This window comes from Hemitrygon akajei, chromosome 6 (assembly GCF_048418815.1).
Source record: "Hemitrygon akajei chromosome 6, sHemAka1.3, whole genome shotgun sequence".
In the NCBI taxonomy this organism is placed as follows: Eukaryota; Metazoa; Chordata; class Chondrichthyes; order Myliobatiformes; family Dasyatidae; genus Hemitrygon; species Hemitrygon akajei.
The window spans coordinates 11,011,928-11,038,022 of record NC_133129.1 but is presented as its reverse complement, the minus strand read 5'-3'; the positions used below and the strand labels follow the sequence as shown (position 1 = coordinate 11,038,022).

At 46.1% G+C, this 26,095-nt stretch overlaps 1 protein-coding gene across 1 annotated transcript in view; it reads left to right on the top strand.

Annotated features, from left to right (window-relative positions):
* Positions 1-20,255: 20,255 nt before the first annotated feature.
* The window catches only part of mfap3l (microfibril associated protein 3 like), a 52,139-nt gene continuing 46,299 nt past the window's right edge, over positions 20,256-26,095 (top strand). The window contains exon 1 of the mRNA XM_073047876.1: positions 20,256-20,633. The gene's annotated coding sequence lies outside the window, so the exon portion shown is untranslated. The remainder of the gene's footprint in view (positions 20,634-26,095) is intronic.

Here is a 26,095-nt window from a genome sequence, read left to right as displayed (position 1 = left end):
TGTGATCTGTGTTGTTCTACTGAGCACTGTGGGTGTGCTATGTTGGCTCTGGAGTGTGGGACGACACTTGTGGACTGCACCCAGCAAATAAACACAGATGATGCCTTTCACTGCATGTTTTGATGTACGTGTGATAAAAAAATCTCACTACAGAACAGGACCAGGCCCTACAGCTCACAATGTCTGTGCCTACCATGTTGCCAATTTAAATTACATATCTGCCTGCTCATGGTCCATATCTTCCCCACCATCCTTAATTTCCCCACTTCAACATTAGCATCATCACCACACCCAATACTGGGCTTATTAGTTTCCCTTCTCTTCCTTTACCTCATGGTATCCCAGCCATTGCTTATCCTTTGACCATCTGGCTTTCCTTTTGCAAAGGAGCTTTAGTTAGTGATTACAGCATCACGTCACTGTAATACTACAGTATTCCACAGTTACACATTTATACGAAAAGGTCCAGTAACATCATGAAAGGTTCCACCCACCCTGTTCATGGACTGTTTGTCCCACTCCCATCGGGGAGGAGGTTACCACACCAGGACCACCAGACTCAAAAACAGTTACTTTCCCCAAGCAGTAAGGCTGATCAACACTTCCACCCACTAACCCACCCCCATACCCCCCACCACCACTACTTCATCACTTCCTGTCAGTCACCTTATGGACAGACACTCCTGTGCCTAATGTCACTTTATGTACATACAATCAATCGATGTATGTAAGCTATCTTATGTATTTATATTTATTGTGTTTTTTATTATTGTGTTCTTTACCTTATTGTGTATTTTTTGCTCTTCATCAGATCTGGAGTAACAATTATACTGTTCTCCTTTGCATTTGTGTATTGGAAATGATATTAAACAACCTTGAATCTTAAATCAAGGCTCTTGAGTTCACACTAATTATAATTTGGGCATTGCTGGCTGGAATACACTCGAGCCCCACCAGTCCCGGAAATCCCCCATTCTATCTGTGGATGCCACACACTCCATCTCCATGTGACCATAGGCACTCAGGAAGATGATCTTGTACCACACTGTACACGTAGCAACCAGTGATCAGTGATTGGTGTTCAAAAACACAAGAGATTCTGCAGAAGCTGGAAATCCAGAGCAACACACACTGAATGCTGTAGGAACTCAGCAGGTCAGGCAGCATCCATGGAGAGGAATAAACGGGCTACATTTTGGGCCGAGACGCTTCATCAGGACTTCATGCTGCTTGACCTTCTGAGTTCCACCAGTATTTTGGGTGTTCGGTTCCTTCTGCGATCTATAAGGAATTTGTATGTTCTCCCTGTGACTGCATAGATTTCCTCCGGGTGCTTGGGCTTCCTCCTGTATGTCTGCATTACGGTTGGTAAATCGTGTGCACGCTACTTGGCACTGGAAGCATGGTTACACTGGTGTGCTGATCCAGCATCTAATTGAACTGTGTTGGTCATTGAAGCAAATGAGGCGTTATGCATTTTACTGTATGGTTTGATCTACATGTGACAACTAAAGCTCGTCTTTAATCTTTAGCCATTGTTTGAGAGCTTGCCGTGTGCAAATTGGTCGCTGAGCTCCCTGCAGGAGAACGCAGACCACACACCGACAACAATGCTTCAGCAATTCCAGAGTGTGCTGCTTGTCCGTCATACCCGACATTGACAGGAAACCCGTGTGGGAGAGTTTTTAAAGTGGAAAAGCCATCGCACCGGGGCAGTTCCACTCCCTCGACCTCAGAAGTCCAGATCCTGTGGTAGAAAGAAGCATTGTAAACTGGGGTCTCCCTTGGTTGCAGTGGGTGACCATGACTTCTGTGGCTTGTCACGCCCTTCGCTCTCCATAAAGCACTGCAGAACTGCCTTCCTGGCCGATGGGTCTCACTGTGGTTCTCATCCACCCAGACCTCTGGAGCTGACTCCACCTGCTGGGACATGCATATCCCTATCGCACTGCGGTATGAGGCCCACTGGCCTCCCTCACCTGGTTTAGCTTGCCTATCAAAGCTGTGTACCAGGGTGTGGCCACTGGCACCTGCAAGCAACTACTTGGAGCCATAGAAAAGAGCTGAGTGTCCAGTGGGGACCAATGCTGAGTGAGCTGCCCCAGAATGGACACGATAAGCCCCTTCACCAGAGGTACTGCCCCTCTCTAGACACCCAACATACCTTAAGAGTCTAGAGAGTAGCCACAGATCAAAAAGAAAGCACAAGGAGCTAGAGATTGTTGTATGCTTAGGAAAGAATGCAATGCCAATCCAACACGGTCTACTCTACACGGGCACCTTATGCAAATTCCTATTCTGTATGAGGGCATAGCTTGCGATCGGTCGTGGTGAGATTCATCGGTGTAGTCTTAGGTTTGGCTGAGGAGGGAGCAGGAGATCTCCACCCACCTGGAGCTGGTCAAGCAGATCCACTTCAGTCATTGTCATAGAGTACTGGAGCAGAGAAACAGGCCATTTGGCCCATCTACTCCAAGCTGACCCAATCTTCTGTCTACTCCCATCTACCTGCACCCAGACCACTTCCATCCACGCACTTATCCAAACTTCTCTTAAAAGTTACAATTGAACCTATGTCTACTACTTGCACTGGCAGTTCGTTCCACACTCACACCACCTTCCCAGTGAAGAAGTTTCTCCTCAGATTCACTTTAAGTATTTCACCTTTCATATAGTGCAGCTCATTCCAGGCCCTTCGGCCCACAATGTTGTGCTGACCTTTTAACCTACTCTAAGTTCATCCTAATGCTTCCTTCCCACACAGCCCTCCATTTTTATTTCATCCATGTCCCTCTAACCCTAAACCTATGACCTCTACAGATAAAGATTAGCTTTATTAGTCATATGTACATTAAAATATTGAAACATAGTGTGAACAGCATCGTTTGCATCAAATCAAATCAGCTAGTATTGTGCTGGGCAGCTGCACTTCCAGTGCTGACACAGCATGCCCACAACTCACCAACCATAACTTGCATGTCTTTGGAGTGTGAGAGGGAACAGGAGCACCCGGAGGAAACCCACGCACTCATGGGCATCCTCTTCTGGTGGGAGGAAGGGTTGGATTGATTGTGGTCTAGGTTAAAGGCTTGGCACAGCATTCTAGGCCTGTACTGTTCTATGTTCCATGCTCCATGTACCATGTTTTTATGTTCTATTCAGGGGCTCCCAACTGTTTTTATCCCCTGGACCAGTTCCATGAAGTAAGTGGCCAACGGAGCCCAGGTTGGGAAACTTCTTTTCTATGATCTATGTTCTGTTGACAACCAGGATGTGGACAGATTCTTCAGGGCTGTCAAGACCACCTAAAGACCAAACATGTGAACGGGGAGAGCCTAACAAGGAAGGAGAGACAAGTTCACGTGACTCCATCCTTCAGAGTGCTACCTTTAACAGTCTCAGCATCATAAGCAAGTCCAAAAGACTACATGTCAACTTAGACCAGTCTGTTTGGGTTAGTATTCCCTGGAGTTTTGGAGAATGAGAAGTGTCCTTATTCAAACATATAAAGGACCCTGACAGGGTAGATGTCAAGATATGGAAGAATCATGAACAAGGGGGGGATAATTACTAACATAACAGGCCCGTTATTTACAGCTGGGGTGCTTAGAAATTTCTTTTTTCAGGGGGTGGTGATGCTTTGAAAATCTTTACCCCAGAGGATGGTGAGGACAGTTCTTGGAGAGAGATACATATTTGAAAGATCGAGAATTTGAGGTTTATGGGGATCTGGCACAAAAGACGGGTTGAGGCCTGTGTAGATCAGCCATTGAATGGCAGGCTTGAGGGGCCGAGGAGCCCACTCCTTCTCTTATTTCCTTACGCTCTTGTGAAAATCAGCAAGGTTTTTCTGAAGCAGATGGTGTCCTTCATCTTCTGAAACTTGCCAAAGAGAAACTCACAGCTCACCTCCCACACTTCAGAGAGGGCAGTGGAAATGTGGAGCAAACTGCCAGAGGAGGTGGGGGAGGGAGGTATATTTACAATGTTTAAAAGTCACTCGGATAAGAAATCTTCAGAGGGAGAAGAGATATTTGCAAGGAAATGGGACCAGCAAGGCAGGCATGAATTGGATTGAAAGGCCTGTTTTTTTTATAAAACCTTAAAACATTGGAGCAGAATCAGGCAATTCAGCCCATCTAGTCCACCCCACCAATCAGTCATAGCTGATTTATTTTCCCCTCTCAACCCCATTTTCCTGCCTTTTCCCCATGACCTTACTCTGATGCGCTTCCTAATCAAGAACCTATCAACCTCTGCTTTAAGTATGACTCGGCCTCCACTGCCCTCTGTGGCAATGAATTCCACAGATTCACCACACTCCGGCTAAAGAAATCTCCTGATGAATTCCTCTTTATAGATGCTGCCTGACCTGCTGAGTTTGTCCAGCATTTCTGTTTAGAAGGGGCATACATTTATTCTGAGGGCTCAGCTCTCTCATTACAATAACACTACTCTCCTTGTCCACTCTATCTAGGCCTTTCAATAATCAATTGGTTTCAACAAGATTCCTCCTCCCTTCCTCGCCCATCCTTCTAAACTCCAGTGGGGACAGGTCGTGGGATATCGAATGCTACTCATATATATTAACCCTTTCATTCCTCGGATAACTCTCATAAACCTTCTTCTCGACTCTCCGTACTACGCTGAATAGAATCTATGAAAAGGGGGACATGACACCGGACCCGAGAGATGCCACGACCGTGACCATGCTCAGGAACAAAGGCAAAACTTTCCAGTGAGTATATAGGGGTTTCACTGCTGACTTCTGCTGCCCCTTCTCCACAACCATCTTCTCCCAGAGGCTGAAGAACTTTCCCCACATTGCAGTGTGGACTTCATCCTTTACGAGGAACTATTGACCCTATTACAATTCCAAGAATAATAAAGTAGTAATAACAGCAGTAAAGGACCATAAGACATAAGGGCAGAATTAGGGCATTTAAGCCCATAAAATCTAGTCGGCCATTTAATCATCACTGACTTATTTTTCCTTCTCAACCCCTTCTCCCTGTAACCTTTGACCCCCTTACTACTCTAGAAACTATTAACCTCCACTTTAATAACCTGGCCTCCACACCTTCTGTGGCAATGAATTCCACAAATTCACCATCCTCTGGCTAAAGAAATTCCTCCTCATCTCCTTTCCAAAGGATGTCCCTGTATTCCCAGGCTGTGCCCTTTGGTCCTAGACTCTCCCACTATCGGAAACATCCTCTCCATGTCCTCTCTGCCTAGACATTCAATATTTGGTAGGTTTCAGTGAGCTCCCCCCTCATTCTTCTAAACTCCAGCAAGTGCAGGCTCAGAGCCATCGAACACTACTCCATTCCCAGGATTGTTCTTACACCCTCTGGACCCTCTCCAATGTCAGCACATCCTTTCTTAGAAACAGGGCTCAAAAGACTCGGAAAGAAGCCTTCAACTCTGCCAATCAGGAGGGACTGCGGGGAATCCTTCTCAAATTCAGCTCCAATCAGAAATTCATCATTCCATGTTGTGCTTCCAGCCAATGGGTCTGTGTGAAGACTGGGGCCAGGAAAAGTTGTCCCAGTCTTCCTCACTATAGCACGGCCTCACAGACAATATTCACAAGCATGTTGCTGGGACAGAGAGGGTTTGCTTCTTCAGGAGAGACTGGACAGGCTGGAACTGGTTAAGCCTGGAGTGAAAGAGGCTGAGGGATGAAGTTCATAAAATCATGACTCACTTGGATAAGCTGGACGGCCACAGTCTTTTCCTCAGGGTAGTGGAGCTTAAAACTAGACAAGTCAAGTCACTTTTATTGTCATTTCGACCATAACTGCTGGTACAGTACACAGTAAAAATGAGACAGTGTTTTTCAGGACCATGGTGTTACATGACACAGTACAAAAACTAGATTGAACTACCTAAAAAAACAAAACAGAAAAAAACACTAGACTACAGACCTACCCAGGACTGCATAAAGTGTACAAAACAGTGCAGGCATTACAATAAATAATTAACAGGACAATAGGACAGTAAGTTGGTGTCAGTCCAGGCTCTGGGTATTGAGGAGTCTGATGGCTTGGGGGAAGAAACTGTTACAAAATCTGGTCGTGAGAGCCCAAATGCTTCTGTGCCTTTTCCCAGACGGCAGGAGGGAGAAGAGTTTGTATGAGGGGTGCGTGGGGTCCTTCATAATACTGTTTGCTTTGCGGATGCAGTGTGTAGTGTAAATGTCCGTAATGGCGGGAAGAGAGACCCCGATGATCTTCTCAGCTGACCTCTCTATCTGCTGCAGGGTCTTGCGATCCGAGATGGTGCAATTTCTGAACCAGGCAGTGATGCAGCTGCTCAGGATGTTCTCAATACAACCCCTGTAGAATGTGATGAGGATGGGGGGTGGGAGATGGACTTTCCTCAGCCTTTGCAGAAAGTAGAGACACTGCTGAGCTTTCTTTGCTATGGAGCTGGTGTTGAGGGACCAGGTGAGATTCTCCGCCAGGTGAACACCAAGTAATCTGGTGCTCTTTACGATCTCTACCGAGGAGCTGTTGACGTTCAGCAGGGAGTGGTCGCTCCGTGCCCAAGCACCCAAGATTAAAGAGAAAGGGGAACAATTTAAAGGGGACCCAAGGGCCAAGTTCCTCACACAAAGGGTGGTGTTTACCAGCCAGAAGAAGTGGTACTGAGGAGTACAATTACAACATTTAACGGTTATTTGGACCTGCTCATGGATAGGAAATTTTTGGCGGAATACAGGCCAAATGTGGAGAAATGGGACTAGGTCGGGCAGGCATGGATGAGTCGGGCTGAAGGGCCTCTCGGACTCTGACACACAGAAACATTGAAAAAGGAGCAAGAGTAGGTCATTTTGCTCTTTGAGCCTGCTCTGCCGTTGGATATGGACATAACTGATCATCTGCCTCAACACCATATTTCAGAGCTTCCCCTTTACTCTTTGATGCCTGTTGCATTCAAAATTTATTTGTGTCCTGAAAAATATTTATGGGGCTCTATAGCCATGTGTGTAGTGGCTGCCGCTGGTTCTTCATCGTCTCAGTAAAGGCATTTCTCTTCACCTCAGTCCGAAGTCTCTCACTCAGTAGTTTGAGACCATGGCCTATAATGCGCCCATCTAGAAGAACATCCTCCCTGTGTTGAGTTTATTGAGCCCAATCAGAAGTTTTCATGACATCCTAGCTTCATATCCTCAGATCTGAAGAATAAACCCTGTGGTCAAACAACACGTTAATTCATCAGGTTAATCAGTCTCCCCTCTGCTGAATCCATCAACATCTGCTGCTGCCTCAGGAAAGCTGCCAGTGTAATCCAGGACCCCTCCATCCTGGGCATTCTCTCTTCACCCCTTTCCAGTCAGGCAAAAGGTACAAAAATTTGACAGCATGAACCTCAAGGATAGGTTCTAACCCACTGTTATCAAACTCTTGAATGGACTTCTCATATGCTAAAAGATTGGTCTTGATCCCCCAGTCTATCCCGTCGTGGCCCATGCACTTTATCTGTTTGCCTGCAGTGCACTGTGAAACCTTATTCTGCACTGTGTGCTTTCATTTTACTACCTTGATGTGCTTATGTGTGGCAAAATCTGCCTGGATGGTAGGCAAACAAAAGCTTTTCATTGTATCTTGGTATGTGGGAATAATAAACCAATACCAAGTACCAAACACCAATAAGTCTGGGAACATTCACTGTTTAATGGCAGTCAAGGAGAGAGATGAAATTTGCATGCATTCCTCACACGGGACTGGTTTATTATTGTCACATGTACCAGGACACAGTGGAAACTTGTCTTGCATGCTGTTCATACAGATCAGACCATTACACAGTGCATTGAGGTGGAACAATAACAGAATGCAGAATAAAGTGTAACAGCTACCGAAAAAGTACAGATAAGTGATGAAGTGCAAGATCTTGATGAGGTAGATCGTGAGGCCAAGAATCCATCTTCACATGCAAGAGGTCCGTTCATGAGTCTGATTACAGTGGGATTGAAGCTGTCTTGAGCCTGGTGGTATTTGCTTTCAGGTTTTTCTATCTTCCACCTGAGGGTCAAGGGGAGAAGAGGGAACGTCCAGGGTGGGTGTGGTCTTTGATTATGCTGGTTGCTTTACTGACGCAGCAGGAAGTATAGACAGAGTCCATAGAGGGGAGGCTGGATCCCGTGTCCATAACTCTCCACAGTTTTCTGCAGTCACGTGCAAAGCAGTTGCCATACCACGTTGTTACGCATCCAGATTGATGCACCATCAATAACTCTGAGACGTGGGTTAAGCTAGGGTTTTATTGGCTGGAAGAAAGCACAAGCAGCAAGTGACCATCACACGACATCCTGGAGACTGAGGAAGGGTCTGTGCCTCCAATCGCCTTTATACCGGGGTCTGTGGAAGGAGCCACAGGAGCAGTCAGCGGGGGGGGCGTGTCCAGACAGGTATATGTAGTTCACCACACAGATATGATACTTTCTATTGTGTATTGATAAAAATTGGTAAGGGCCCTCCCAGGCATGCTGAATTTCTTTAGCCTCCTGAAGAAATTGGTGAGCTTCCTTGGCCATGTGTAAATGTAGCAAGCTTCTATAAACGAAGTAAAATATCTTTGCTTCTTCACTCATAACTGCTTACAATACAAGACACCTTTTTAAATTGTTTTCTACTGGAGTAAATCTACCGTAATTTACAGGGTAAGTGGGGAAACCATTTTAACTTACACACAGAAATAGAAACAGAAACCTACAACCCCCCGATTTCATGAATTGGTAAGACCTAGTGTTCTGTGATTGGTGGTCTTGCAGTTGATGCTGAGGATTAAGGCTCAAGGGTCAAATCGAAATTCTTTAAGCTGAAGCCCGTTAATTAGAGCCACACACACATATATAGTTCTCTAATTCCAAGACTGTCTTCTTTGAAATTTTGCAGTTCCACTGGGGTAGTTGAAGGCCCATTGTAATCATGTCTGCGACTGAACCCGAGTTTGATGGAGGCTGGAGTGTGAAGAAGATGGACTGTCTTGGGGTTAGAGGACAGCTGTTGCTTCGTGTCTTCTGTGCTTTTCTGCCGAACTTGGTGAGCACGCTATGTCAGTGCCAGAATGTGTGATGACTCTTGTGGGTTGCCCCCAGCATATCCTTGGGTGTGCTGGCTGTTAATGCAAATGACACATTTCACCGTATGTTACAATGTACACGCAATTTAAAAAAAACTGGATCTTGAATCATGAATCTACGTAACATCCACTCCAGAATCAAGGACACTCTGCGCTGTAGGATGCAATCAGTGCTTGTGTACGTGTACAATCAGAAGCAAGTCCCTGTCACCTTGTTCACCGAAGTGTATGTGAAACAGGCCTTACGCATAACTTCTGCACAACAAAGGTCTTCCACCCCACTGTACAACCCCATGCTATAATATTTTGGGAGGCACCTGTCAGTGAAGATGGACATCAATGGTAACATTCACCAACACTTTCACAGCCTTTGGTTGCCTAAGGAGAAAGGTGTTCACCTCAAGCCTGGCATAAGGCTTATGGTCTACAGGGCAGTAGCAAAGCCTGCCCTCCTGTATACGCTACTGAGGCACGAATCATCTACAGTATATACCACAAAGTACTAAATAGAAACCACCAATAAATTCTCTTCAGAATCCTCTAAATCCACTGGCAGTTTAATTGAACCACTATCAGTGTTCGCCCCTTGCCAACATCCTGAAGTCCTAATTACACACAGTTTACTCCAGTGGACAGATACCAGACCTCCAAAATGGGCAGTCTACTTCAAACAACATCCCAACAAATGTTTACTTGGAAGTTGAGAAAGTGCTTCACAGATGTTCTCAAAAATTCTTTGTAAATATTCAACGTCCTAAAGGAATTGTGGGAGTGTGATGTGGAGTCGTTTACTTGTGGTCAACAACTGTGTCGATTGTTGATTGAGCCTTTCGAGGGATGCACCAACTCTTTCTCATTGGTTGCCTTGCTTACCATGGCACCAGTGTTCAGTTCTGGGCACCTCAGGGATTCAAGAATAGCACATGCGAGACACTCGCAAGCCTTCCTTTGTCTGCAGAGGCTCCCCTTCACACTGAGGTTGTGACCAGTGCTGTAGAACCACTGGAAAAGTGTGCTACAGATATAGGAGGGCCCACACACACTCTTAGCTAAGTATCTGTTGAATGGTTAGTTTTGTAGTTGTGACTTAAGGAGGCACCCGTTGAGTTTGAAGTATTACAGAGTGCTTAGTGTCGTAGTTTTTGCAACTTAGAGTGGATAAGACATTTGGTCGAATGTTTTACTGTTTGTCTGTAAATAAATGGTTAATGTGCTTATTCATAACCAATGTCTTTTGTGTCACTTACCAAACCCATGAACCTGCTTCTTCTTAACAGGGACTCAGAGGCTCATGACTGCTCAAAGAAGAGAACGAACATCTAGGATACCACTGAGAACATTTGGTCACTTTGTTTGGAGCACTTGGAAACCCAGAGAAAATGGTAATTGGAACACATGACCCCTCAAACCACATATGCCGCTGCCCTGTGAAGGACTTGCTGGTCCATCTGTGGAAGAGTCTTCAGGCACCACATTGGCCATCAAGGGACTTCAAGAGACTGGAGTGGAAACAAGTTATCTTTGATCCCAAAGGACAATGTAAGAAGAAGACTGATTTTTTTTCAGCTGGGTAGTGGAAGATCACATGATTTTAATCAAGAAAGAATAGAGAGTTCTCGTCAATGTCTTGGCTAACACTGAATCTCCTTAGGCAACACCCAAATAATTGACTATCTATCTGCAGTGCTTTGGGTGTTGGCTGAGTGTGATTGGATAAGTGGTTGCCTTACTCATTGCATTGTCCACATTGCAAAGGATTGATTGGCTGGAATGAAAAGTGCTACCAGTTTGGCATGTCAGATTACGGGATTAGTCAACGCCCAGTAGCAGATTCGTCTTTCAAGACTGGTTCACAGGCAAAGTTGAAGGAATTGCGACATTCCTGGCCAGGAGCTATTGTAAAATTGTCATCAGAATGTATTGCCAATTAAACAAGTTAGATATTTGTAAGTTCTTCCAGCCCAACAAGCGTCACTTCCCAGCAACCCGCGATTTGACACTAGCCTAATCACAGGACATTTTACAATGACCATTTAGCCTGCTAGCCAGTATGTCTTTGGAACGCGGGAGGAAGCTGGAGCACCCGGAGGAAACCTATGCGTTCACAGGGAGGACATACAGATGGTGTTGGAATTGAACTCCGAACTCTGACGCCCCATCGTGCTATTATGGTGCCCAATTGACCCTGGCCCATTGTAGCGTGATGTCTGATAGATTGCCCAATTCAAAGGCTATGGGGTGGAACTCTTCAGAGAAGCTGGTTCCACCTAGATCAGGAACGAGAGGACATCGGTTTAAAGTGGGAGGGTAAAGATTTTATTATCTTTATTTATTTAGCGATACAGCATTGCAACAGACCCTGAAGGCCCAAAGAACCTGCACTACCCAATCACGCAATGTGACTGATAAACCTACTAATCTGTACGTCTTTGGAACACCCTGAGGAAACCCGAGAGGTCACGGGGAGAACATTGCAAACTCCTTACAGACCATGGAATTAAACCTGGGTCGCTGGCACCGTAACAGCGTGATGCTACCGTGTTGCCCAGGTTTTAACAGAAACCTGAGGGATAAGCTTTTCATGGAGTACATGGTGTACATGCCGGGGGAAGTAGTTGGTAATATTCCTGATTCTGATTCTGAATCTCGACATAGTGTGTCTGGAGGTTATGTCAAAGCTGGGGTGGGAGTGGATCGGACAAGAGGATCTACAGGCTTGGGCTGTTTTCTCAGATGCACCCGAGGCTGAGCAGTATTCCGATAGAAGTTTATAAAATTATGAGAGTTACAGGTAGGGTGGAATAAAATGACCTTCCCTGGTTTACCAGGGCTGGGTGCATCTGCACCCACCCGAGCACTCCTTCTCTGCCAGATGTCCCACACCCCTCCCACGGCACTCCACCCGCACCACTCCCAACATCCTTTGCTCCTGCCAGATTTACAAACTCGCTCTCTGCTCCACGTTGACGACTACACTACTGTGCAAATATCTTGGACATCCTCGCTATATATATGTGCCTAAGACTTGTGCACAGTACTGAACGGGTTAGGGTTGATAAGTTGCAGGAATGTTATGTTACTGCCAGAATCATGGTCACTTTTGCGATCTGCCCCCCACCCCCCCGCACAAACCTTGCTGATCTGATTTGATGCATACAACGCATTTCACTGTACCTATGTTTCGATGCACATGTGACAAATGAAGCTAATCTCTCTAATCTCTCTTTAGGAAAGCAAATGGTATGTTGGTTATTCTGAGTACAGGAGCCAGAGGGACTGGCTGTAGCAGTACATGCCACAGTGTGTATCATGTGCAGCTTTATCTTGTTATGAATGTACCACAGCTCTGAGGGGCCGAAGGGTGCGGGACCAGCCCCCTCCTTCCTGAGAATCGCAAGATCGCTATTAATTCGGGTCTTGGACCCAGGAAATGAGAGACAATGCAACGGATTTGACCATTGTTCTTAGAGACACCTGTGTGAATTGCAACTCTATAGTACGTGCCAGCTATCAGGGACATGGACACCCTCGGGCAATGTGGGGTGGGGATTGTATCACCCTACCTTGAGTGACATCTACAAATCTGCCAGTCATGATAAAAGGGGACAGCAGGAGGCAGTAAGCCAGCGACGCACCAGATGGAGACACCATCGCTCATCGTCCCGTAAGGACGGGAAGCTGTTCGGGAGCCACGTGTGATTTGGTTCCCCTAGCTTGGGAATCGAGTGGCTGATAACCCCGAAAAGGATTCTGAACTGACAACGGGGAACTCACGTTCCCGATTCAACGATTTGAGTCCAACAGGCTGGCAAGTTTATTTTCTCTCTCCAACACGTGAGCCCCAGCGGTCTCCGAAAGGCTAAAAGCCTGCATGAACTTCAGAGACTTTGATATTTCCATTGGACAATAGTTTTATCCCTAGACAAACGATAGAGCTACTTCGTATTGTTGATTATTACTATACCCGTGCTTTAGATTGAGTATTGACGACGTATATTATCTGAATGTTTGTATTAACCTTACTTTTGTGCCCCTTTATAAATAAAAACGTTTAAAAATAGTACCATCAGACTTCAGCGGACCTCTCTATCTTTGCTGGTAAGTGACCCAGTTATGGGGTTCATAACAATCTGAGGAAGGATGTTCTTGCCCTGAAGGGTCTGCAACAAGGTAGGCATACTAGACTGATTCCCGAGAGAGAGGACTGCCGTACAAGGAGTGATGGGTCAATTAGAGCTATACTAATTGGAGTACAGAAATATTTTGTTGAGCTCTTGCTAGCTGTAACAAAATTAACAGATGAAACTCGAACCTTAGTTTTTAGAAACTATTAATGAAGCTGTCTCCTGTGAGTATTGCGATCTAAATGGAAGGCTCCTGGGATGAAGCAAAATCCAAGTAAATGCATACTAAACAGCTCAGTGAGGCTGCTGATGAACATTTTTGTTCCAATAGGCATGTGACCGTTGGTAGAATGTGTGCTCAGTGAGCCTCTTGGTTTCTACTCCATGAATAATCCCATTATTTTAAGATCACCTCTCCCTCAAACTTTTACATTCATGTTCATCTTATGCAGACTGGCCTCTTATTTTAACCCTTCAAGCCCTGGTATCCAGGTATGCTCTCCAAGGTCGACGTACCCAGAGCCTGATCTTCTGGTTAGAGAATGACTTACGTTGCTACATCGAAGGAATCGCCGACCTTTCCATCATCTTCCAGAGGTCATTACAGTTCATAAACATGACATCCGCTCCTGTGAATGTAAAAAGGTTAAGTTGTGATGTGAAGTGGGCTTGGTTCAAGTCAAGTCACTTTTTATTGTCCTTTCGACCATTACTGCCAGTACAGTACACAGTAAAAACAAGACGTTTTTCAGGACCACGGTGCTACATGAAACAGTACAAAAACTACACCGAACTACGTAAAAACAACACAGAAAAAAACTACATTAGACTACAGACCTACCCAGGACTGCATAAAGTGCACAAAACAGTGCAGACATTACAATAAATAATAAACAAGACAATAGGCACAGTAGAGGGCAGTAAGTTGGTGTCAGTTCAGGCTCTGGGTATTGAGGAGTCTGATGGCTTGGGGGAAGAAACTGTTACATAGTCTGGTCTTGAGAGCCCGAATGCTTCGGTGCCTTTTCCCAGATGGCAGGAGGGAGAGAGTTTGTACGAGGGGTGGGTGGGGTCCTTCATAATACTGTTTGCTTTGCAGATGCAGCGTGTAGTGTAAATGTTGGTAATGGCGGGAAGAGAGATCCTGATGATCTTCTCAGCTGACCTCACTATCTGCTGCAGGGTCTTGCGATCCGAGATGGTGCAATTTCCGAACCAGGCAGTGATGCAGCTGCTCAGGATGCTCTCAATACAACCCCTGTAGAATGTGATGAGGATGGGGGGTGGGAGATGGACTTTCCTCAGCCTTCGCAGAAAGTAGAGACACTGCTGGGCTTTCTTTGCTATGGAGCTGGTGTTGAGGGACCAGGTGAGATTCTCCGCCAGGTGAACACCAAGAAATTTGGTGCTCTTAACGATTTCTACCGGGGAGCTGTCGATGTACAGCGGGGAGTGGTCACTCCGTGCCCTCCTGAAGTCAACAATCATCTCTTTTGTTTTGTTCACATTCAGAGACAGGTTGTTGGCTCTGCACCAGTCCGTTAGCCACTGCACCTCCTCTCTGTAAGCTGACTCGTCGTTCTTGCTGATGAGACCCACCACGGTCGTGTCATCGGCGAACTTGATGATGTGGTTTGAGCTGTGTGTTGCAGCACAGTCGTGGGTCAGCAGAGTGAACAGCAGTGGACTGAGCACACAGCCCTGGGGGGCCCCCGTGCTCATTGTGATGGTGTTGGAGATGCAGCTCCCGATCCAGACTGACTGAGGTCTCCCAGTCAGGAAGTTTAGGATCCAGTTGCAGAGGGAGGTGTTCAGGCCCAGTAGGCTCAGCTTTCCAATCAGTTTCTGAGGGATGATTGTGTTGAATGCTGAACTGAAGTCTATGAACAGCAGTCGAACGTACATGTCTTTTTTGTCCAGGTGGGTTAGGGCCAGATGGAGGGTGATGGCAATGATGTCGTCTGTTGAGCGGTTGGGACGGTACGTAAACTGCAGGGAGTCAGTGAGGGGGGGGGGGCAGCAGGGTCTAGATATGCCTCAAGATGAGCCTTTCGAAACACTTCATGATGATGGATGTGAGTGCAATGGGATGGTAGTCATTGGGGCAGGACACTGAAGACTTATTCGGCACGGGGATGATGGCAGCGACCATGAAGCACATTGTAATGATGGCGCTGCTCAGGGAGATGTTGAAGATGTCAGTGAGAACATCTGCTAGCTGGTCTACACATCCTCTAAGCACTCTGCCAGGAATGTTGTCTTGTCCAGCAGCCTTCCGTGGGTTGACCCTGCACAGGGTTCTTCTCACATCAGCCACGGTGAGACACAGCACCTGGTCATTTGGAGGAGGGGTGGACTTCCTCGCCACCACGTCATTTTCTGCCTCAAAATGAGCATAGAAGTTGTTCAGTGCATCTGGGAGGGAGGCATCACCCGCACAGTCAGGTGATGATGTCCTGTATTTGGTGATGTCCTGAATGTGCCTGATTTCCCACATGTGCCGCGTGTCGCTGCTGTCCTGGAAGTGGCTGTGGATTTGCTGGGTGTGTGCATACTTTGCCTCTCTGATGGCCCAGGACAGTTTGGCCCTCGCTGTTGTTAGGGCTGCCTTGTCGCCTGCTCTGAAGGCGGAGTCACGGGCCCTATCTAGCCTGCCCATGCATGTGGGTCAACAGAGTAATGAACTGAAAAACAGTTTTATTTCACTCCCCTCTTCCTGCCCAAAGCCCCTTTTTTGTTTCCCCATTCTGGTGGCCCTTTCACCATCTCCTCTTCCGTCCTTTTAACCTGCCCATCACCTCCTACTGCTTCTCCTCTTCCTACCTTTTACTCCACTGTCCGCTCCTATCAGATCCATTCTTCCTCAGCCCTCTACCTCTTCCACCTATCACCTTCCAGCTTCTTACCTCATCCACCTCATCCACCCACCAACCTTCCCCTGCGCCTGGTCTCACCTGTCACCTGCCATTTGTACTCCTCCTCCTCCCCTCCCTTCACCTGTCCCCTTTCTTTTCAGTCCAAAGGAAGTGTCTTGGGCTGAAATATCAGCTGTTTGTACTTCTCCACAGATGCTGCCTGACTTGCTGAGTTCCTCCACCACTTTGTGTGTGTTGCTCAAGATCTCCAGAATCTGCAAATTTTCAGTATTTTACTCATTCATGGGTATTGCTCATCCCTGATTGCATGTGAACTGAACAGTCTTAGCTGAGGTTTCTTATGGTTGTTGTAGCCGGGGGTGGTAATGGGATAAGCTCCCTCTACCTATTAAATGTTCTCAATGGCATGTGTCTCAAATCGCCTCTGACAGCAGCCCCTGGCCTTCATGTGTGGCTTAGCTACTAGGTCTGGCAGAATCATTTCTACTGACAGGAGACGGGGCAAAAGTGGGTTATTGGCACTTTAAAACCAGTCGCTTGGGGTAGATGGGGCTCATGAGATGTGGTTGGCTCTCATCCAGGAGAAAGAAAACTCTGATCTCAAACTTCCACTGCCTTTTGGCTATCTCCACTCATGGGGAAGTAAGACCATGAGATCATAAGATTTAGGAGCAGAAGTAGGCAATTTGGCCCATTGAGTCTGCTCCGCCATTCAATCCTGGGCTGATCCAATTCTTCCAGTCATCCCCACTCCTCTGCCTTCTCTCCATACCCTTTGATGCCCTGGCTAATCAAGAACCTATCTATCTCTGCCTTAAATGCACCCAATGACTTGACCTCCATAGCCGCCCATGGCAACAACTTCCACAGATTTACCACCCTCTAACTAAAGTAATTTCTCCACATCTCTGTTCTAAATGGATGTCCTTCAATCCTGAAGTCTTGCCCTCTTGTCCTAGACTCCCCTACCATGGGAAATAACTTTACCATATCTGTTCAGGCCTTTTAACATTTGAAATGTTTCTATGAGATCCCCCCTCATTCTCCTTGTGGAATAAACCCCAAGGGAAAATCTGGAGCTGAAATCCCTGAGGCAGTCCGACATTGAGTTCAACGCTTAGCTGAGGATGAGCATGAAAACCAGGGGCCATAGAGTTATAGCAACAAACAATCTGCTGGAGCATCTCAGATGGTTGAGCATCTGACAGTAAACCGAGAGGAAGCTACTGACACAGTGAAGGAAGCCTCGAATACTGCAAGAGATGGAGGACCTTCATTGCTGTCCAAAATGCCAGCGGCATAATGGGCAAAAGAAGAAAGAAGAATTAGTAAAGCTAATTATGAAACGACTGATTCTGATTCTCAGTTGTGACACTTCAGTGATGGGAAGGGAATCTGCCATCCTAGACTGTTGTAGAGTTCAGACCCAGTGAGTATGAGAAAATATACAAATCTAACGGCCTTCAGTCCAATGTGTCTGTACTGGATGAAAAAAAGAGTTTCCCAACCTAATCTCACATCTTGCTCTTCACGTACAGTATTGTGCAAAAGTCTTAGGCACATATATATAGCTAGGGTATAGACTTTTGCACAGTACTGTAGTAACTTTATGTATTGCACTGTACTGCTGCCACAAAAAAACAAATTTCATGACATGTATGAGTGATGATAAACCTGATTCTGATATGGGTGACTTTTGTGGACTGAGAGTGGGAAGGGGGCAGAGAGAGAGAGGGGGGAATCATGGTAGGGAAGAGGGGAAGGGAGATGGGAGGGAGCGGGAAACACCAGAATGGCCTTGCCTGGTGATGCAGGACAGGGTGTGTCTTCACCCATCCACCCCTGGCACTCAGTCTCTGCCACCTACCGCACAACCCTCCCATGTACTCCTCCCTTGCCACTCCCAACATCCTTTGCTCCTGCCAGATTTACAAACTGGCTCTCCTCTCTGCATTGATAAATACTGTACCATAGAAAAACCCTGGCTGTATATATATGTGTACAGTACTGTACATGAATTAGCTTTTAATTCTAAATGTGTTTGATTATCTGTAGTTAAATTGTCCAGCCATGGTGGGATTTGAACTCACATCTCTGGATAACTCGACCAATGCACTAGTTCAGTGACTTAAATTCCACGGTGTACCTGTAGTTTCAAAGCTCAGAGAAGATCTCTGTAAATCAGAGGGACTTTGAAACTCAGACAGGATCTTACATTTAACTTCCCTCTAGCTGCTCCTGGTAAGCTCCCCACAGTTAATTTGCCAAAGCTGTTAGAATGGCTATACACAATGATAAAGTGAACTAAAGTGAATCCCTTTGCAAATTTGGTAATTAACTTTCATAGGACATAGAACATAGAATCAGGGGGCAGAAGTTGATGTCGTTGCTACTACTGAGGAAAAGCTGTTTGAGAAGCTGAAAATTCTGATGGATGGTGGACAAGTCACCCTGACCAGATGGACTACACCCCAGAATTCTGAAAGTGGTAGCTGGAGAGATTGTGGAGGCATAATCTTGCTTGACAAATCTGTTGGGAAATAACATGCAGGGTTGACAAAGGAGAATCGGTAGGTGCTGTGTTTTGGAATTTCGCGTCCTTTGACGAGGTGCCGCAAGTGAGGCTGTTTAGCAAGACAAGAGCCCATGGTATTACAGGAAAGATGCCAGCATGGATAGACGATTTGAGAGCCCATGGTATTACAGGGAAGATGCCAGCATGGATAGACGATTTGAGAGCCCATGGTATTACAGGGAAGATGCCAGCATGGATAGACGATTTGAGAGCCCATGGTATTACAGGGAAGATGCCAGCATGGATAGACGATTTGAGAGCCCATGGTATTACAGGAAAGATGCCAGCATGGATAGACGATTTGAGAGCCCATGGTATTACAGGGAAGATGCCAGCATGGATAGACGATTTGAGAGCCCATGGTATTACAGGAAAGATGCCAGCATGGATAGACGATTTGAGAGCCCATGGTATTACAGGGAAGATGCCAGCATGGATAGACGATTTGAGAGCCCATGGTATTACAGGGAAGATGCCAGCATGGATAGACGATTTGCAGGAGGCAAAGAGTTGAAATAAAAGGGGCTGCTGGTGACTAACAGTATGCCACAGGGTTTGGTGTTGAGACTGGTTCTTTTCACATTACAGAGCAATGATTTAGTATATCATATATTGTCTTAATGGATGGTTGAAAGTTTTTATGAACTCTGCCAGCTGAAAGCCTGTTTTGGAGCTGTATTTCTTCAAGGTTCCCTGATCCATGAACATCTCGGGATTCAAAAGGGTTCATAGTAAATATGTTCTTATAAAGATAAAGATTAGGACTGACAAATGTAGACTCTCCTACAGAGAGTAAGAAAAGGTGAAAAGGGGGTGAAGCTTAAATGAAACACCAATAGCTGAAAGCAGTAAGAGGCCCAGAAGAGTAGAGAGAGGGCACAGATTTAAGGTGTTCGGAAGTAGGTACAGAGGAGATGTCAGGGGTAAGTTTTTTTACTCAGAGAGTGGTGAGTGCGTGGAATGAGCTGCTGGCGACGGTGGTGGAGGCGGATACGATAGAGTCTTTTAAGAGTCTCCTGGATAGGTACATGGAGCTTAGAAATATAGAGGGTTATAGGTAATCCTAGGTAATTCCTAAAGTAAGTACATGTTCGGCACAGCATTGTGGGCCGAAGGGCCTGTATGGCGCTGTAGGCTTTCTATGTTTCTATACCGGATGGCAGGACGGGTATGAAGGGTTTGGTGCCTTTACTTCTGTTACTGATTTTTTGGGTGCGGTGGGGGGGATTCTAGTCCGTTCTCAGCCTGAAAAGCACTTAAAGGCTGTACTTAGTAAGTTTTAAGACCAATTAGGGACGGTTAATAAACTGGCGACACTCGCGTCTGGTAAACAATTCTAGCTTGCCTTTTTATCATTAGTTCTGAATCCTGAGCAAGAAGTCGCCCACTTTATTTAACCGTTTAACTTCGGGTGATTGGAAGGGCAGGGGTGCCGAGGGGTTGAATTATTCAGCTCCCTGGGTGGAGGGGGTGCGCGGCGGTGGGCAACGCAATGCGTGCAGCGCGCACTTACGCCATCCAGGTTGCGGGGCGGGCCGGCTGCCGGCTGCCGGCTGAAGGTGGCGATGAATCTACACAGCGTCCCGGGCGACCGGGCTGACTGTTCCGTCAGTGCAGCGGCTCCAGTCACCTTGCAAACCCCGGAGCAGCGGGGCAGACGCTCCTCGGCCGCCGGACGGGACAGCAGACAGGGCTGCGGGGGGATGGAGAGGCGGGGGTTCTTCAGTGCAGAAATGCAAATTACCACAGATGAAATGAAAAGATGTACAGCCAGGCAGGATCGGAGTTAGGAAAACCCAAGGATATCTTGTTTTAAATACCCCTTTTTGTAAAACGATGATCGCAACTGCTCAATAAGTGCCTTGAAAAGGGAACGGACGGGGAACAATCCGAGTCCAAGAGGAAACTGCCATTGCGAAGCTCGGTGGAGAGGGCAAAGTGGAGCGCCAGAGGACACTGATCATTTGGGTGAGTATTGAAGCAGTTCCTGTCAGTTTCCCGGTCGGCGATATCTGCTACCCCTTCTATCGACTCGCGTAGAGTGTGAGAGTGGGGAACCTCGGCTCCCCGCACACAGTAACACCCCCGCAACCACAGTAACCTGGTTCATTGCAGTACGCGCAGAGAAGGAATCCGTACTTCTAACATGTCCAGTATATTCCTTACACGTTATATATCCCTACTACTTAAAACACACGGCGCCTTTAAGAGTCCCGTCAATGCAAATCGTTGACATAATCAATACCATTATATTCAGCACTTCTAATAGATCCTATATCATATGCCTCATATAATCGATATGTTACATTTTGTATAGTTTTCATATATTAGTGTTATGATGCATGGCTTAAGTTCGACAATGTTTATCAGATCTGCATATTGTATCTACATATAAGGCAGAGCACTACAGCACAGCGTAGGACCATCGGCCTACGACCTTTCACCGACTCAAAGATCAAATCTCACCCATGGCTCCTACGTGGACCTCCATTATTCTATCATTCTTGTGCTTAGCTGGGAGTTTCTTAAATGTCCCTGATGTATTTGCCTCTATCTCCTCTGACAATGCGTTCCACAGATGTAACATTCCCTTTGTAAAAAACTTACCTCTGACATTACCCCCTCCTATCCTTTCCTCCTTAAAATTATTGCCTCTCCTATTAGCCATTTCCACCCTGGGGCAAAGGCTCTGGCTGTCCAATGACACATGCCTCTTATCATCTTATACACCTCTTAACCTTCTTAGCCATATACTCTCTGTGTATGTATTATATATATATATATATATATATATATATATATATATATATATATCTCATCCAGAACATACACCAGAAGTGCTGTGTTTGTAGAGTCCCCAGGACAACTCCAATCTGTCACTCAGTCTCTTTGACTTCTTGTTAGGCAGAAGGTATTGCAGTGTAGGAGCAAAGACTGTTTGGCTTTGGTAACAACTTCTTCCTCCAGGCTCTGAGACTTCTGTTAGCACCCAGTACAAAAACAGTCATGCACTCGTGTATTTAACTATATGTTGTATATGCAACTTACGCCATCTACGGAGTGTTTTTTACCTGTTGATACTACTTTATGTGCTGTATGTGATATACGCACTGTGTTTTACACCTTGCTCCCAGAGGAGTGTTGTTTCATTTCATTGTATACACGTGTACGGTTGAATGACAACGCTCTTGAACATGGGGGGGAGACATGTCAACTTGTGTGGGGTTGCAGGCTGCTTCATCCTGCGTTTGAACTCGTTTCACCATCTCATTTCCCACTTGTTCAGGGCTGGAACCCCATTGGGAGGACCTGCACTGCAGAACTAAATGACTGACTTTTACTTTGTAGCTTTATCCTCTTGTTCCAGACGTTCTCAGTGGTTACCACATCCCAACACTTACCCTGTCAAATCCCCGTCAGATCTTATACAGTACTGTGTACAAGTCTTAGGCACATATATGTAGCTAGGATGCAAAAAAAACCAAATTTCATGACATGTGAGTGATGATAAACCTGATTCTGATGTGGGTCTCCTTTGTGGACTGAGAGTGGGAAGGGGGCAGGGAGAGGGGAATCATGGTTGGGAAAAGGGGAAGGGAGAGGGGAGGGAGTGGGAAGCACCAGAGAGACGTTCTGCAATGATCAATAAACCAATTGCTTGGAATCAGGTGACATTTCCTGGTGTCTCAGGGCTGGGTGCCCACCCTGGCATTCCCTCTCTGTCACCCTTCCTGCAGTGCTCCACCCTCACCATTCCTAAAATCATTTGCTCCCGCCAGATTTACAAACTCACTCTCCACTCTACGTTGACAAATACAGCACCGTGCAGAAGTCTTAGGCACCCTTTCTATATAAATAAATACATGTGCCTAAGACTTTTGCATAGTACTGTATGTCTGCATGAAGTCCTCACTCATTCTTCTACTTCAATGGCAGTGAACTTTAAACTTATCAAAGTACATTTATTATCAAGGTAAGATCCATCTCCTTACAAGCAGTCACAAAACTAAGACATCCAATAGAACCTATTAAAGAGACACCCAAACAAACAACTGAAGTTCACAAAGCCGGTCATAACTGCAGTCTTAGTTCAGCACAGAGACGAGTAAACCTCGCGGTGCAGTGAGCTGAAACGGCCAGTTCCTCACCTCCGGTCCAGACACCTTGACCTTTTCCATCTGGCCCAGTGCTTAAATAGTTCAAACCTCCACCATCCCATGGCCCAGTCACTTCGATACGCTCTCAGGCCTTCTTGCTTAACCACCCGTGTCAGCAGAAATGGATTTTTACTGTCCACCCTGTCTATCCAGCTCATTGTCTTATCATCCCTCAGGCTCCTCCACTCTCGGGGAAACAAACCCATGCTGTCCAGTTTGTGCCAACACTGTCAAGCTCCACTCAGGCAAAATCATGTGAATTACACACACACAAAGTGGCGGAGGAACTCAGCAGGTCAGGCAGTATCTGTGGTGGGGAATAAACAGTCAAGGTTTCAGGTTGAGAACCTTCATCAAGACTGGACAGGAAGGGGCCGGACACCAGTAAAAAGGTGGGGGGAGGAGTACAAGCTGGCAGGTGATCGTTGAGAACAGGTAAGGGGAAGGTAGGTAGGTAGGGAAGAGGAGAGGAACTAAGATGCTGGGAGGGGATATAGGTGAAAGAGGTAAAGGACTGAAGAAGGAGGAATCTGTTAGGAGAACAGAGTGGACCGTGGGAGAAAGGGAAGGAGGAGGAGGGAAACTAGAAGCTGGTAATGCGTAGGCGAGGATAAGAGGTGAGGGAGTAATGAGAAGGGGGAATGGAAAGAGAGAAGAGGGAGGCAGGCAGTGGGGGGGACAGAAAATACTGAAATTGGAGGAATTGATTTTCATGTCATCAGTTTAGAGGCTACCCAGACAGAAAATGAGGTGTTGCTCCTTCATTCTTGAGTTTGGTCACATCGGGGCAGTAGAGGAGGCCTTGGATTGACATGTTGGGATGAGAATTTGAACTGAAGTTCTTAGACACTGGAAGATCCTGCTTTCGTGGTGGATGGAGCAAAGGAGCTCGACGAACATCTCTGGGCACTCTCCAGAACCAGCGTCGAAGTGGATCAATATCGGACTGGAAGGGAGCGCTCCGTGCAGTTCTGGGGCCACTGTTTTACCTAGCTACATGGTGAAGACTGGACTCGACAGTGCACAGCATTCTTATGACGATAAGAAACTTGGAAGCTTAGTGAACTGTGCAGAGGATAATAATAGACTTCAAGAAGATGTAGATAAGCTGGTGGATAATTGGCTGATAAAATTAAAACAGAATGCTGGAAAACATTGAGCACAGTTATACAGCACAGCACAGAAATGGGCCTTCGAGCTCAACTCACCAAAGCTGACATTTGCCCGCATTTGCCCCATATTGTTTCTAATCATGTATCAGTCCAAATATCCTTCTGGCTCCCATTTAGAAACATAGAAAATAGGTGCAGGAGTAGGCCATTTGGCCCTTTGAGCCTGCACCGCCATTCAGTATGATCATGGCCTGTAGATTGATGGACCGTGGATGTTGGCCTGGACCACTGTTTCTGCACGAACAAGCCATACCCATTCTTCACCTCCTGCAGACGAGCGCAATCCAGCTTGTCTTCCTGGGAGTGAACACTGGAGAACAGCACTGGCCAGCTCCCAAGCCAGCTCGGAGTCCGGCGGCACACAGCCATCTCCAGTGTCTCCTTCGCCAGTGACCCCAACAGGTTGACCCGAGGCACAGGGGCCTAGTACATGCCACAACTGAGGCAGCATATCTTCCCCGCCATCGGTCTCACTAATGAACTAGTGAATAGGACTCACAGTACATTACCAATATCTAACAGGGTCTTGTGATCACAAGAAAAGTGTCCAGGCCAATCATCTTATTGTGGGAAGGGTCTCATACCTGAAACGTGAGCTCTGTTACTCTATCCACAGATGTTGCCTAACCTGCAGAGGGCTTCCAGCAGCGTATGTAGAACATAGAGTTATTATACTGTGTCCAGCACGAGTTGCCAAATTTCAAGAAAGATCTGAAGGCTCCGGACAGGATTCTATGGATGAGGAACTTTAACATGATTCAGATTTTTCACATTAGGATTTACTTACCACATGTACATCGAAACTTACAGTGAGATGCATCATTTGTGTTAACAGCAACACACTTAAGGATAGCTGGGGGCAGTCTGCGATGATATGCTTACAGTGGAGATCTGATAGAAGTACTTTAAGTCAGGAAATAAAGTTTTTCTCTTTGGTTAATGAGTCTGGCACATAATCAGGAATGTTAGGATACTAAAAGAGGTCATTTGACATCAGAAATTCACCTGGTTCCAGTCCAATACTTAACTTAGCTCAGTTTGGAGTGTAACAGTTGAACCTACCACCATGAATCCTCCCGGCAGCCCAGATGTAAACTACTCAGAGATAAATCCATTCTGCTTGTGGTTCCTCTGCTAGTCACTTTCATTCCATGTCTCTTTTCTCCTGACCCATTAGCCAATGGGGAACATTTTGTTTCCTGATTTGGAATATTTCAATCAGATCTCTGCACAGCTTCTCCACTGCAAGCACGTAACTAAACTGGTGATACTTGGGGGCTGCCCCCAGCACATCCTTAGGAAATGTCATTGCCGATTCACTGGACTTGTTCCTCTAACAAACTTTATTTTACTTGTGCACGAGGAGAACAGCGTGGCCCCTGTCACGGCACTGTTCTGAAGTCTGAACAGACAAATGCTCCTTTTATACAGAATTAACAAGCAGTTACAGATATTGACTATTTGTGTGTGGTTGAATTCCTTACTTGCAAGATCAATCGCCATTCACAATACAGGTGTTAAAAGTCAGCAGAAACTACAAGACAATACTTTGAAGTTGGTAAAGTAATTGTCCCCTAGTTGGTGGGTATTCCTTGAATCCTTCTATTACATTCTTATCTCTTCTGCAGTAAGCAAAATTTCTCCAGCCCCACTGCTGTGCAAAGGAAAGCCATACTCTTCAAAGACATTTCTTGCCTGGTCTGTCTGCACTCTATCTGCAGTTCGTCCTTGCCCCAACATAATGGTGACCCTTGCCTTGCCTTGCCTCATCTTCCACATCCCCGGAACACTTCTTCCCCATTCTGATGTTTGGTTTGAGCAACAGCTGAATCTTTTGATCGTTTCTGCATGCTTTTATGCATTGAGTTGCTGCCGTGTGATTGGCTGATTAGATATTTGCATTAATGAGCATGTGTACAGGTGTACCTAATAAAGTGGCCACGGAGTGTAATTTCATTAAATTTTTCCTTAGCATCTGAACCTTTTCCTAAGTAGTAGAATCACTTAGAGAGAAACAGGCCTTTCACCCAGCATGCCCATGCCGTACTCTGTGTTTACCCATCAAGATTAAAGTCAAGTTTATTGTCATTTAACTATGTAC